At 31.3% G+C, this 15,633-nt stretch overlaps 1 pseudogene; it reads left to right on the top strand.

Moving 5' to 3' along the window:
- Nucleotides 1-9,111: 9,111 nt before the first annotated feature.
- Nucleotides 9,112-10,476, top strand: LOC112801159 (uncharacterized; annotated as a pseudogene).
- Nucleotides 10,477-15,633: the final 5,157 nt, after the last annotated feature.

Genomic DNA, 15,633 nt, shown 5'->3' on the forward strand with positions numbered 1-15,633 from the left:
TTTCAAACTCCCTAAGAACCCTAATCTATGATTTTCTTCTCTCAAATCTCAATCTCTCTGCAACTCCACGTCTGCCCCTACTCCCCTCATCGCCGCTGCTCGCCCACGTCTTCGGCATTTGCCAACTTGGTCGTCGTGGTCTGTGTTCGGATGGTCGCGTGCTCCGTTAATATTTTAGTGCTCCCAATAATGCTCCGTGCTCCATTTAGACTTCAACGCAGTGCTCCATTCCTTCATTCTCGCCATTTAGTGCTCTCCATGTTCTATGCTCCATTCACTAATTGGTGGTGAAATTTTGCCTTCTTTTATTATTATTGCTTATGCTGATTGGGTGATTTTTATCTGCACAAAGTGTATTTGAACATGTTACATTAATATTTGATGTAACTAATAATTTTTTAGTATTTAATTTGATTTGTATTGATATATCTTGATATTAAACTACAAATGATGATGACAATAATGCTGTATCTGAAGTCATAGACTAGTGATAATATTGTTATAGTAAATAGAATGCTCACGAATTTACAATAATTTTATTTGTGTTTGAATTATTAATTTAAGCAAAGACTTTTATATAAAATTGAACATTTGATAGTAATGTTGTTTTCAGGATGATTGTATTATTTATGGGATGATTGTATTATTTGTATTGAATTTTTAATTTATATGTTCATTAGGTTATATAATAATATTGTATATTTGTAAAAATTTGTGAGCCGGATCGAGTACCCATAGGTTAATCATGGATAAAATTAGAGTTAAGTTATTTTCAATCTGTGAGTAGAGTAGAGTTAAATTTTAATAAAAAATATAATTTGTAAATAAAATTAGAGTTAGTTCTAAATCCTATCTTATCATTAGGGGTATAATTGATTCGGTTTTACAATAATGCCAACTGTTCGATTTGCTATTTTCTGGACAACCGAACTAAACTGAACGGAACCAAGAGAAGTTTGGTTCGGTCGATTTTTTTGATTTTTTTAAACCTAATAATCAGAATTAAATCATCATAAAATGAAGTTTAAAACCATCAATAAACTAGAATAACAACAGTATATGACACCCAAATTCAATACAAATTCAACTTGTCCCAACAATTAAACATAAAACAAAGACAATTAAAAATGTCTAGCAAACAACAAAAATAAACACACTTTAAAAACTGAAACAACCACTTTAAACCAAATAAAAACCAAAACAGCCACCATGCTTAATCTAAATCCACACCAGACTCATCATCATCTTCTCCAATTGGTACAATTTCTACAAATACAAAACAAAGAAATCAATATAGATTATAAACATAAACATAATATAGATTATAAATTATAAACATAAATCATGAAAGGAACTTTAAATTTCTTTTTTTCATACTTAATTCAAGTTTCTCAAACTCCTCAATAAGCTCCTCAAAATCAGTTGTTATTGGAGAAGCACGAAGCCAATTTTGTGTGCAAATTAATGCCTCAACTGTCTTTGAAGTTAACTAACTCTCTCAGGCTCTCATTCTCTCAAAGTCTCAGGCATGGAAGAGAAAGAGAGAAGTGAGTTTACTAAAACTTTGTGTTGGGGTTGTGTGTGGCTGCGCTGAGTGGTGAGTGGTAAGTTAGGGATTTGGAGGTTCGGTTATTAGGTTGAAGGTTAAACTTGTAAAAATAAGTATTTCTGAACCCATTATTTGGTTCGGTTCGGTTCAGTTTAGTTTTTACGGAGCCAACCAAAAACCGAACCGAATTGATCGATTTAATTCAAAAAAACAAAAAAACGGTTTTTTTTTAGTTTTTTATTCGACTGTTGTAAATTTCGATTTGGTTTTGCGGTAAATTTCGGCCCGATTCGGTAACTTACACCCCTACTTATCATATCTATTGCCACGCCTATGAAGAGCTTTGAGAGCTCTTAGCTAGGGATGTCAATGGGGCGGGACGGGGTGGGGGCGGGGGATGCCTCCCTTCTCCCCGTCCCCGCCCCCAGTATTAATCACCGTCTCCGCCCCGTTCTCTGCCATGGGGGAATAATTGTCCCCATCTCCGTTTTTCGCATTCTTCGTAGGGCCCATTCTCCATCTCCTTATGTTTAACATTCATATGGAAATTATAATAAAAAATATAAAAAAACCAAAAAACAAACTACAAAATATTATTACAAACACACAAACATGTCTTATCCAAGATTATAAGTCTAGAATATAACATAGCAAATCATAGTCCATAAAATAAAATTTTGAACAATAGGGTTAGGATTTTTCAATGAGTGAAATTACTAAAAGAATTCCTAAATTAAAGATAAAGTAAGGATTATTAAGTAAGTTTAAAAATTCACGAAATTATCGAAGATGGGGTGGGGATCCCTGTTCGGGTTTCTGCACCTGTCTCGGAAGAATTTCGTTCTCCATCCTCGTCCCCATCCCTACAGAAAAATTTTTTTACTATTGAAGCCTCATTCGAGACGGTCTCCACGAAAATCTCCGCATCCGAAGAATTTTGACACCTTTACTCTTAGCTTCTTATCCACCAGGCCGCCGTTTGAACTTTGAAGTTAGAAAAGATGAGAAAAGGATTGAATGAGGCTTCATTTAGGTTACCCTATTTGTGTTTGTGGGTTCGTTATTTTAGGGCCCATGATGTTTGTTTTTCACACTTTTAAATAAAGTCCAGTTGCACAATTTCTCACTCTTCTAATTTTATTTCTCTCTTTGCCTCTCTTATAGTTTAAACAGTAAAATAAACTCAAAATAAGAAATTCAAATATGAATACCTTAAGAACCCAATGTTGATCAACAAGAAGATTTGGAGACTTTAAATCTCGATGGACAATGAAGGAATGCTTGTGAAATAATATATAAGTATGTTCTATTTTTATATGTTTTTTTATTTATGTGACCATCTATCTATTATATAATTTTAATGTGCCTACAAAATTGATCTATTTATAATTAATATATAATCTATTGAATTTACCTATAAAGCACATATAATCTGTTGAGTTATCGTCACACTTTGGATACGACGTCAGTTCGACACGTGTATTTTCTGTGTCTAATCGTATTTTAATAAAAAATAAAAAATTCTTTTTCAAATATATTTAGACATACTTAAATATCAATACGTGTTAACATGTCCAATCTTATTCTTAACATGTATTTTTGAAATGAGTTTAAAAATAGTATATATTATTAATTATTAAAACAAAACTTTTTAAATACTTTATATAATTAAAAAAGACATTAAAAATAGTTAAAAAAATTAAATTATATTTTAATATTAATAAAATATCAAAATATTATGACAATTTATGTAAAAAATAATTTATATTATATATCGTATTTTTGTATCTTATAAAAATTTAAAATTTATGCGTCTGCCTATTTTGTGTTCCGTGTCCATATGAGTGTCACTGTATCATAAGTATTTACTTTCTTACAAATACTTTTTGGATTATAGTATTTTAATAAGTGTAATAACCCGTACTATGCATGTGATAAGATTGAAATTATAATTTTAAGTTGTTGTGTTAAAATTAATTTCAATTATAATAATTTAATTAATAAAAAATAATTTGTATGCATTTATTTTCTTTTCTTAATATAGTGTTAATTGTATTAACTATAAAATAGTTATTTAATCTATTTTTTTCAATAAATCAAACATATATACTCTATATGACCATAAATAATCTAGTAATACTTAAATCCACCAACAAAATTTTATATGTTGGTTTACTGTGAAATAAGAACATATGAAAATCAGCTCAAAATGAAGAATAAATTAATAGAGAATCCTAATACAGAAAGTTCTGTAATAAACAATAAATAATTTAAACCTACTGAATAACAATTCAATGCTATCCTTTGATACCTGCAAAATATATACCTGAAACAACATTGTATCATGTTAGTATATAAAATTATATGATTAACGTAATTATAAAATTATTTATCAGGAGAATAAAATAATACGGATTTTTATGATAATTTTAATATTCTCAAGCTATTAAGATACAATAAGAATGCATTATTCATTAGCTCCTAGAATTGCTAAATTTTTTTAATTGATAGTAATAAATTTTAATAAATAAATAAATTTAAGTAAGACATTTTGTTGTTACCTTTTTATTATAGGCTCTCAAAAACTTCTCTATATACCACATTCATCATGCAGTTATCTTCCAAGTGCCCATGATCTTACAACAGCACTCGCAGACCATATTTACTCATTACCTTGATAGCCTTGGAAGGTAAATTCCAACTTTCGATAGAGTTTGTTCCTGGATTTATTTATTGTCATTGCAAATGACATGATAATTGAAAATTGTCTTCTTTGAAACCTGACCGATAATGTTTCATTATTTGAAATTAGATTCAATCTTGGGATAAGAATAATACTTCCAGCTTTGTTACCGGTTAAATTAAAGTCTTGCATTCTATCACATGATTTTTCATTCTTCTACCTTGCATTCTCGTTCCATTGCACAAACCATTAATTTAGTCTATATTCTGCAGTAACATAACAGGAGCGCTAATCTTCACAACCAACTTGTGTGGTGGTAGACCTGAATAGAAACTTACTATACTTTGGTCTATATTGTTGCTATATATGAAACATGTTTAAATTCCTATAATTATAGAGACTTACTATAATTATATCAAATTTAATTATGTTTGTAAATAAATAAAATAGATAACGATGAATACTATTTTTTTATATTCAAAATTTACTGTAAATATAAAAAATAAAATCATTAATGATTAAAAATTTGAGTGAAAAATAAAATTCCATAATAAAAATTTAATTTGTTAACTAATTAATCTTATGTCCATATAATGATATTATTATTATATATCGATTAAAATTGTGAAAATAATATACCAAAATTATTACATATGAATGAGGATTAGAACTATATCAATTATATTAATTCAAAATAATAATAATAATAATAATAACTATTATTATTATTATTATTATTATTATTATTATTATTATTATTATTATTATTATTATTATTATTATTATGCTTGAATAATGATGATAATTCATGTGATAATAACTTTTATCTATAAAATATCTAAAATTAAATAATAATCAAGTATAATTAGCTGACAATTATAATTCAAATTGTTTTAACTTTTTATAAAAAAAAATGTTTGTAAAAAAATGGATATAAATAAATTTAACATAGATATAGATGTTACTTCTACTGTGACCTTGCAGAGATTGTTAAAATCAATATCATTATGCAGTGCAAAATAAACTTACAAAAGTTGCAAATGTGTGAGCTGTCCAATAGAAAAAGGTATTGCACCTTTAATAAGTTGCTTGATAAATCCCTGTATTTAAAACTCCCATTAGTTATAACCAAAATATGAATTAAATGTCATTATCTAATATATATTTTAACAACTTAACTGAAACCTGATATTAATAGTTCAATAAGAAAGTCAAATATAATTCAAAGCAAAATAAATTTCGACAAAAAAAAGCACAGAATTAAAAGAGAGGAAAGTATTACAATATTTTTAAATGCAATAGGTTTTTAATATCTAGCGGGATTCCTCCTTAAAAATAATTGGCTCTCAAGTACCTTTCATTATAACCAAATAAACTGTATTAGCCCTTACGCAAGAACATTAAAGGAATGATCATAAAAGGTCAAAGTACTATTTTCACTTACAATGCTCTTAGCTCAGTACAATTGGTAATCTCATTAAGAATAATATCATGTAAATCATTCTGATGAAGTGCCCTGTTTCGATACAAACCAACAATTGAATAAAATGAGGGTATAATCATAGATGTTAAATCTCTATTTTCGAGAATTATTGAGATAGTAAACAAGTGGAAGAAGAAAACTACTTACAATCTCCGTAGTCATCTTAATTTTAAAAATGATGAGGTACTGCTTCAACATATTTAAATAAAGTTTAGTATGTTTATATATACACGACTACAGTAGATGTGAACATAAAACATACTAGTGAGTTGCTCACGCTTTGCGCGGGACGCTTTGTTATTACATAATAGTATATATTATTATATAATTCATATGAGTTTGTATTGTTTTGGAATCATACTTACTATTAACTAAATTACTTGATATATATTGATTTTGAGTATAATGTAATGTGTCCCAATTAAGTACGAAAAAGTAGAAAGATAATGTTTTTTTTTTGGTATATGATATATATTCCCCGGTCTAGTTTTTTTTTTACTACTCACTCGATATGACATTGAGGCCTCCTATAATAATAATAATAATAATAATAATAATAATAATAATAATAATAATAATAAGAATAATAAATCTCATTATTTTTCTTTAAGAGATGTAAAAATAATATTTCTCTATCTTCTATTTATAAAATATGTATTTTCTTTTTATATACTTTTTTAAAAAATCTCCTTTTTAATCTATTTAAATTTTTTTATTAACTACCATTAACTTTACCTATTTTTTAAGAGAAATTAATTTTTTTATAATAAATTTTAAATTGATTGAACAATAAATTTTATCACACTGTAAAACAAATTAGAAATGAAGACTATTAGCACTTATAACTCTATTAAATCACACTATCGTTGATTCGTCCAAGGGTTTACTTATCAAATAAATTTAAAATATGAACAAAAAATATCTATAAACTAGACCTAGCATCACTTGAAGAAATCATAGAGGAGAATCAACCTACCTTATCATCCATGAGAACCATTTCTAGGTAAGCTATCTTACTCTTATCAAATTTGGATGGGACTTTCCATAACCTTATAATCTTTGTCTTTATTTTTCAAACATTTTCATTACATAATCTGCTGTAGGTAATACTGTTGATAGAATCATAGTTTGTAGCCATTAGGTATGAAAAATAATAAAAAAATATAAATGAGGTACGAATTTCTTAGATGATAAATAATTGTAACAATTGGCTATTACGACTTATATATATACACACACACGGTACGAATTTTTAATGGAGATACTTGCTATAATTAAAAAATATATATATAAATAGAGACACCTGCTAAGTATTATATATATACATATATATATATATATACATATATATATATATATATATATTCACATTAATTATATGCCAAAATTTTTTATGAAAGAGATAAAAGAGGAGATATATAAATATGTATAATATTATTGCTATATATGAAGTATGTTTAAATTTCTATAATTATAAAGACTTACTATAATTATATAAAATTTAATTATGTCTGTAAATAAATAAAATAGATAACGATCAATACTATTTTTTTTATATTCAAAATTTACTGTAAATATAAAAAAGAAAATCACTAATGATTAAAAATTTGAGTGAAAAACAAAACTCCATAATAAAAATTCAATTTGCAAATTAATTAATCTTATGTCCATATAATATTATTATTATTATATACTGATTAAAATTGTGAAAATAATATACTAAAATTATTACATATGAACGAGAATTAAAACTATGTCAATTATATTAATTCAAAGTAGTTATTATTATTATTATTATTATTATTATGCTTGAATAATGATGATAATTCACGTGATAATAAATTTTTTCTATATAACATTTAAAATTAAATAATATTCAAGTATAATTAGGTGACAATAATTATAATTCAAATTATTACGTATGAAGTCATGTGAATTATTATTATAATTAATATAATTGTTATATATATTTTTAATGTTATCGATTATATCAATTTAACTATATCAATTATATTCAAATCATTAGTCAATAATTTTAATGCAAATTATTGCTATAATTAGGTTATTCTTATGTTATTATCTTGTATTAATTATTATAATTAATTCAATCGAAATATTTATTCAGTATATATGTTATCTACATTAATTATATATTAATATTTAAAAAATTAAAAAAAGAGATATATAAATATATATAATATTATTGCTATATAAAAAATAGATATAAATATATATAGACTGTATTATTAAAAAAATAAAGCCTATATATAAGAATAACGAAAAACTCAAGTAAGGATTTATTGGTTTTTATGGTTTCTATTACGTTTAATGAAAATTGAGCGATCTAAAAAGTAAATACTGAGGTGATTACTAATAATTTTGTTATTAAGGTAATTACTTATTATTAAGATAATTTTTTATTATATACACTTTAGTAAAACAAAAATAAATATGTAAATTACTTATTATTATTATTATTATTATTATTATTATTATTATTATTATTGGATAACGAATAAGAATTATAATTATATCAACTTTTTTTTAAATTAATATAATTAAAATAACTAAAAATATTTAAAATTAATGTGCATTATTAATATCATAAGATTTGATCATTTTACGATTAGAATCATATATTCTTATCAGGTGCCATTATCATATATTATTATTATTATTATTATTATTATTTTTTTTTTAAATGATTAAAAATATTTTTAATTGATAATTAATAAGTAATTTAATAATGAATTAAATATTTATTTGATATAATTATATATAATAAAAATATATTCCTAAATTAGTATAATTACGTATTATTCATTAAATATTAATATAATATAACTATAATAAAAATATTTTTTATAAAATAATTTAAAATAGAGAAACATGCATTCATTTTGGAGGGAAAATAGAATCACGAGAGATCGACACATCACCTTTATTAGTTGGGAGAAAATCCAGTTTTAGTATATTAAGTAAATGGATAATTTAAGTTCAATAATTAAAGTAATTAAGTTTTACAATATTTTTTATGAAAATTATTTATATCTACATTGTTTGTGTTTATTTATAATTTGATATATCATTTTATTTTAATTAAATCATAGTTAAACTGATTAAGATAATAAATTAGTGAATCGAAAACTAGAACGTTTATACTTCGCATAATAAAATTTAGTTATTCGTATAAAAAGCAAAAAAAAAAAATGATAATAACATAACATTTCAAGTTTCATTTTCTAGTTTTCATGCATATTGTATCTCCCAAGTATTCGCATTCAGTTAATTGAACTAGGGTCTAATTTCTCTTTTACCCTGTGAGAAGCAAGATATTTCGTGAGGATAAGGTGATAACGAATTGTACTTTTTATTGAAGGGGGTGGACGAGATATATACATAATATAATATTTGTGGATATATCATAGATACAGTTAGATGTGGATGGGATGGCATCAGCATCATTATCATCATCTTGTATGCCAAACACTCTGCCATTCCAAGGGTGGAAAACAAGAACTCCCCATTGCTTATTCGGTTGGAAGAAGAAGGGTGCTGATGATGACAAACCTCAAATTAAATATCATGATATTGATCTCACTTTTCCAATTTCTTTGGTAGCTAGTACATTCCTTAACGGTATTACTCACTCTCTCATCTGTCTCTATTAAGTTTCAATCTACGATTACTTAGTCATATCATCAATCTCATCAGTTATTAAGGCAAGCAAGGAATTGCTCAGATTTTTTTTATTTTATTTTAACTATGCTAAATATATATACTTACCAAATCAGCTACTCATTATAGAATACATGTTAAAATGCATGTAGTAGTTTATCAAGGTAATTATAAACATATTGTCATAAAACACCCAAAAAAAAAAACATTTTGTCATCTAATCAAGTGATTCTATCTAGATTTATTTATTTACTTAATTATTTGAGATGCTACTTATGAAAGTTAACTATTTTTGTTAATTTCTGACTTGTCCTTGGCAGGGAAGGAACTCAAATGCTGCTATAGGGCAACAATTGACGGATTTAGTGCAACAAATTTCCATGAGTGCTGTGATTTCAAGGGACCCTGTGTCATAATTGGCTACACAAACAAGTCCTTCAAGTTTGGTGGATTCAACCCTGAGGGCTATAGAAGCACAGATGACTACTATGACACCTTTGATCCCTTCTTGTTCTATTGAGCCCATTATCTTACCCAAAATTGGTGGAAGTGGTGCAGCTCTATTTGATTACGCTCGTGGAGGGCCGCAATTTGGGGCCGATGGACTCCTAATTGGGCCTCCACTGGCACCAGTTATGGGGGGCTTTGCTGGGCCTGATACTAATTCAGGGGTTGGTGATTTGAGGCAAGCTAAGTCAAGATTGGGATTGTCTTATGCAAAGAGGAAAGATGGGAAGGAGTCTCTTTTTGGTGATGAGTCCAGGGCTATCATTCAAGAAGTGCAAGTTTTTTGCAATCCCAAAATTGCAAGCCTATACTAATTTACTTACAATTCATAAGGGGTGGGGAATGGTGGCTGACGCACTGTACAAGTGGCAAAACTGTTTGCCATAGCTGGGTTGTGGTAGAGAAGAACTTTTAGTGTGAAAATAGATGAGTGTGTGTGTGAAAAAAAAAACCCGGTTGGGAAATAGAATATTTTACTAGAAAGATGGTAGACAATTTAAGTCCTTTGAGCTTGTTAAAACAATGATGTATCTATATACATAGTAATTTTTATGTGAATAAATAATTTTGTGATCATATTTGTTTAGAATAGCATATTATTTTTTAATAGGGAATGAAAATAATCTATCTAATGATTCTATTATAAAAAATATAGGCATGTGATAAATGGTTTTTGTCTTATTCAAGATATTACTTAGATAGTGTTTATTTTGAGGTATTGAGATGAAGATTGAGAGATTGGAATTTAATATCATGTTTGTTAATCTAGAGATTAGTACTAAAATTTCAGTTTCTTTTTCCAAAATTTTAGTATTTCAATACTTCTAAAAAGTGGAGACACAAGGAACTGAAATTTTTGGGAACGAAGACTAAAACTTTAATAACATTTTATACTTAAAATATCTCTATTTCAATTAATTAATTCTAACTTTACCCTTTTGCAAATTAAATTAGAACTACATTCTCATTTCAATATCGGTCTCTTACTTTACATCAAACACAATACTGAGACTTATTTTAATTTTTATCTCTAAATCTTTATTTTTTAGTTTCAGTCTCTTAATTTCAATCTCTCTTCTAAACACTAGCTTAAAGAGTCATAAAAAGTGATTTGTTTAAAATTTTAACATTTTTTAGTATCAATGATCTATGTCGTCCAATCATTATGATAATTATTTTTTATTTTTTTAAAGAAAGAAAGAAAGTAGTTTTTAAGCTTATTTTGATTTTATATAATTGCTATACTAATTATTTTTTTTTTGTCATTTTGATTCGGTGTCCGATGTTTTGAATCAACTAATCTGGATTTAGGTGCTGCAGGTGTCTTCTACGGAAAGTGGTCCTTTCAAATTCATTTTTTATACACAATTTAAAATTTAAACTCGGGTATTACTTAAAAAATCTAGTGTATCATCTCACTAGATCAATAAAATATTAGTATTACTACACTAATAATTAAATATCGGTAATTGTTATAGTACTTAAAAGGTAATATTTAATTTACTAAAAAAATTTAAAATTTGTTCGGTAGGTTGTGTACCGGATGGTTGGGGGTGATCTTTGTGTGAATAGGTGGGACGTGGCCTGAAATGGGTCGCGAGGGTGAGACGAGAAACCGACGTTCCGAGCTTTCGAAAAGAGAGGGAAGGTGTCACCTGCAATGACACTCCGACGCTCAAGTCAGTTGAGTGTGCAGGCGAAAAAAGAGGGGGGTAAGGTAGAGTGTGACGTACCTTGGGGGAAGGGCAGGTCCTTCCCCATTTATACCGTGTCAGAGGTGGGCCCTTCAAGGACAGGCCCACTTTCCTCGAAGCTTCCTCACAGCTGTAGCGGAGAGCTGTCAAGGACGCGTGTCCTGGTCGCGTAGCGAGCGGTACGTGCCTGACCGTTCGGGTCAGGTCGTTATGGGTTCGGGTTGATCCGCGAGTGACTTGGGCCGGGCCGTAACAGTGCCCCCAACGCGCCGGCAATTAGCCGCACGGGCTGTTGGTGGCATGCTATCTTTTTGCTCGTTGTCGTCGGGTCGGTCGCTCGTGGAGGGAACGTGCCTCCTGTGTGCGTGCCTGTTCGTTATTGGGACGATCATCCGTCGCCTCGTACCTCGCGCAGGACATTAAATGTTCATAATGGGTTGGAAAACCTTGTACGCAAAGACCATTTTGCCCCAGGCCTTTTGTGCTCCATTTTCAGCAGTTTTAAACGGTTTTGCATGGGTTCTCTCTTCTCATTCTTGCTCTTCCCACATATTCCTTCTGCATTCCCTATCATCAAAGACTTGTTCCAGAATTCCTGTGCATTCTTTTCTCTTCTATCAAGGACGCGTGTCTGGGTCGCGTAGCGAGCGGTACGTGCCTGACCGTTCAGGTCGGGTCGTCATGGGTTCGGGTTGACCCGCGAGTGACTTGGGTCGGGCCGTAACACTGCCCCCAACGCGCCGGCAATTAGCCGCATGGGCTGTTGGTGGCGTGTTATCTTTTTGCTCGTTGTCGTCGGGTCGGTCGCTCGTGGAGGGAACGCGCCTCCTGTGTGCGTGCCCGTTCGTTATTGGGACGATCATCCGTCGCCTCGTACCTTGTGCAGGACATTAAATGCTCATAATGGGTTGGAAAACCTTGTACGCAAAGACCATTTTTCCCCCAGGCCTTTCGTGCTCCATTTTTAGCAGTTTTAAACGGTTTTGCATGGGTTCTCCCTTCTCATTCTTGCTCTTCCCACATATTCCTTCTGCATTCCCTATCATCAAAGACTTGTTCCAGAATTCCTGTGCATTCTTTTCTCTTCCAAGTTCTTGCAATCAGTCTAGGTAACCATCGATCCTTTTTCTTCTCTTTAATGTCTCTTTGCATGTTTACTGTGCGTGGTTGCTGCTTTGTTGTTTGGTTCCTGTAAAATGGATACCTCTTCAATGTCGAGTAGGTGTGCTAGGGGGTTGCCTTTCTGGAATAGGCCTTATTTGATATTGACTTCAGGCATGTTTAGTTCGGGTTGTAGGGTAGACTTAGTTTCTGGGTTTTTTTCGGGTTCCCGACCTCATAGACTAATCGAGTGGTGCCCCCACTGTAGGTATGCCTCGTGTTGTCGCTCGGGCTTCCACCTCCGACGTGGATTATGACCCGTATGCTTGGGTGGTCTCCGACCTCAGGGATTCTCCAAACGAAATGGGTGAGGAGGAGCTCACCGAGTTTCGTCAGGCCAATTATCTGTGTGGGGGTATCGACGAGGAGGCTAATTACGACGTATACGTCCCTGCTCCTCACGAGCGGCTATATGAGCTCAACTTCCATGCTCCCCGGGTCCCCGATTGGATCTGGTTCTATAAAGCCATGTTTACCCAAGTGGGAGTTCGCATTCCTCTCTCCGCCTTCCAGATGGGGCTTTTAAGTCAGATTTTCGTGGCGCCGTCGCAGCTGCATCCGAACAGTTGGGCGTCGATTCGCTGTTTCGAGATGGTATGCGAGTGGTGCACGAAATTGTGATCATCAATGGCGCCATCAACATGGTACGCACAATTGCAATCTCAACTCTTTATCACAACTTCGCACAGCTAACCAGCAAGTGCACTGGGTCGTCCAAGTAATAAACCTTACGCGAGTAAGGGTCGATCCCACGGAGATTGTTGGTATAAAGCAAGCTATGGTTATCTTGTAAATCTCAGTCAGGCAGATTCAAATGGTTATGAATGATTTATGAATAAAGCATAAAATAAAGATAGAGATACTTATGTAATTCATTGGTGAGAATTTCAGATAAGCGTATGGAGATGCTTTGTCCCTTCCGTCTCTCTGCTTTCCTACTGTCTTCATCCAATCCTTCTTACTCCTTTCCATGGCAAGCTGTATGTTGGGCATCACCGTTGTCAATGGCTACAGTCCCGTCCTCTTAGTGAAAATGTTCAACGCGCTCTGTCACAGCACGGCTATTCATCTGTCGGTTCTCAATCAGGTTGGAATAGAATCCAGTGATTCTTTTGCGTCTGTCACTAACGCCCAGCCTTCAGGAGTTTGAAGCTCGTCACAGTCATTCAATCCTTGAATCCTACTCAGAATACCACAGACAAGGTTTAGACCTTCCAGATTCTCTTGAATGCCGCCATCAATTCTAGCTTATACCACGAAGATTCCGATTAAGAAATCCAAGAGATAAACATTCAAGCCTTGTTTGCTTGTAGAACGGAAGTGGTTGTCAGGCACGCGTTCATAAGTGAGAATGATGATGAGCGTCACATAATCATCACATTCATCATGTTCTTGGGTGCAAATGAATATCTTAGAACAAGAATAAGCCGAATTGAATAGAAGAACAATAGTAATTGCATTAATACTCGAGGTACAGCAGAGCTCCACACCTTAATCTATGGTGTGTAGAAACTCCACCGTTGAAAATACATAAGAACAAGGTCTAGGCATGGCCGAATGGCCTGCCTCCCAAAGAGGGTTCAATCATGAAAACATGATCAAAAGATCCAAGTGATCAAAAGATGAAAATACAATAGCAAAATGTCCTATTTGTAGAGAACTAGTAGCCTAGGGTTTACAAAGATGAGTAAATGACATAAAAATCCACTTTCGGGCCCACTTGGTGTGTGCTTGGGCTGAGCATTGAAGCATTTTCGTGTAGAGACTTTTCTTGGAGTTAAACGCCAGCTTTTGTGCCAGTTTGGGCGTTTAACTCCCATCCTTGTGCCAGTTCCGGCGTTTTACGCCAGAATTCTTGAGCTGACTTGGAATGCCTGTTTGGGCAATCAAATCTAGGGCAAAGAATAAACTATTATACATTTCTGGAAAGCCCAGGATGTCTACTTTCCAACGCAATTGAGAGCGCGCCAATTGAGCTTCTGTAGCTCCAGAAAATTCACTTCGAGTGCAGGGAGGTCAGAATCCAATAGCATCTGCAGTCCTTTCCAGTCTCTGAATCAGATTTTTGCTCAGGTCCCTCAATTTCAGCCAGAAAATACCTGAAATCACAGAAAAACACACAAACTCATAGTAAAGTCCAGAAAAGTTAATTTTAAATAAAAACTAATAAAAATATAATAAAAACTAACTAAAAACATACTAAAAACATACTAAAAACATACTAAAAACAATGCCAAAAAGTGTATAAATTATCCGCTCATCACAACACCAAACTTAAATTGTTGCTTGTCCCCAAGCAACTGAAAATCAAATAAGATAAAAAGAAGAGAATATGCAATGAATTCCAAAAACATCTATGAAGATCAGTATTAATTAGATGAGCGGGGCTTTTAGCTTTTTGCCTCTGAACAGTTTTGGCATCTCACTTTATCCTTTGAAATTCAGAATGATGGGCTTCTATAGGAACTCAGAATCCAGATAGTGTTATTGATTCTCCTAGTTAAGTATGTTGATTCTTGAACATATCTACTTTTATGAGTCTTGGCTGTGGCCCAAAGCACTCTGTCTTCCAGTATTACCACCGGATACATATATGCCACAGACACATAACTAGGTGAACCTTTTCAGATTGTGACTCAGCTTTGCTAGAGTCCCCAATTAAAGGTGTCCACGGTTCTTAAGCACACTCTTTTTGACTTGGATAACTTTATTATTTCTTTTTTCTTTTTTCTTTCTCTTTTTTTTTTTGAATTCACTGCTTTTTCTTGCTTCAAGAATCATTTTTATGATTTTTCAGATCGTCAGTAACATGTCTCCTTTTTCATCATTCTTTCAAGAGCCTACATTCATGAACAACAAATTCAAAAGACATATGCAC

Source organism: Arachis hypogaea, chromosome 1 (genome assembly GCF_003086295.3).
Source record: "Arachis hypogaea cultivar Tifrunner chromosome 1, arahy.Tifrunner.gnm2.J5K5, whole genome shotgun sequence".
NCBI lineage: Eukaryota > Viridiplantae > Streptophyta > Magnoliopsida > Fabales > Fabaceae > Arachis > Arachis hypogaea.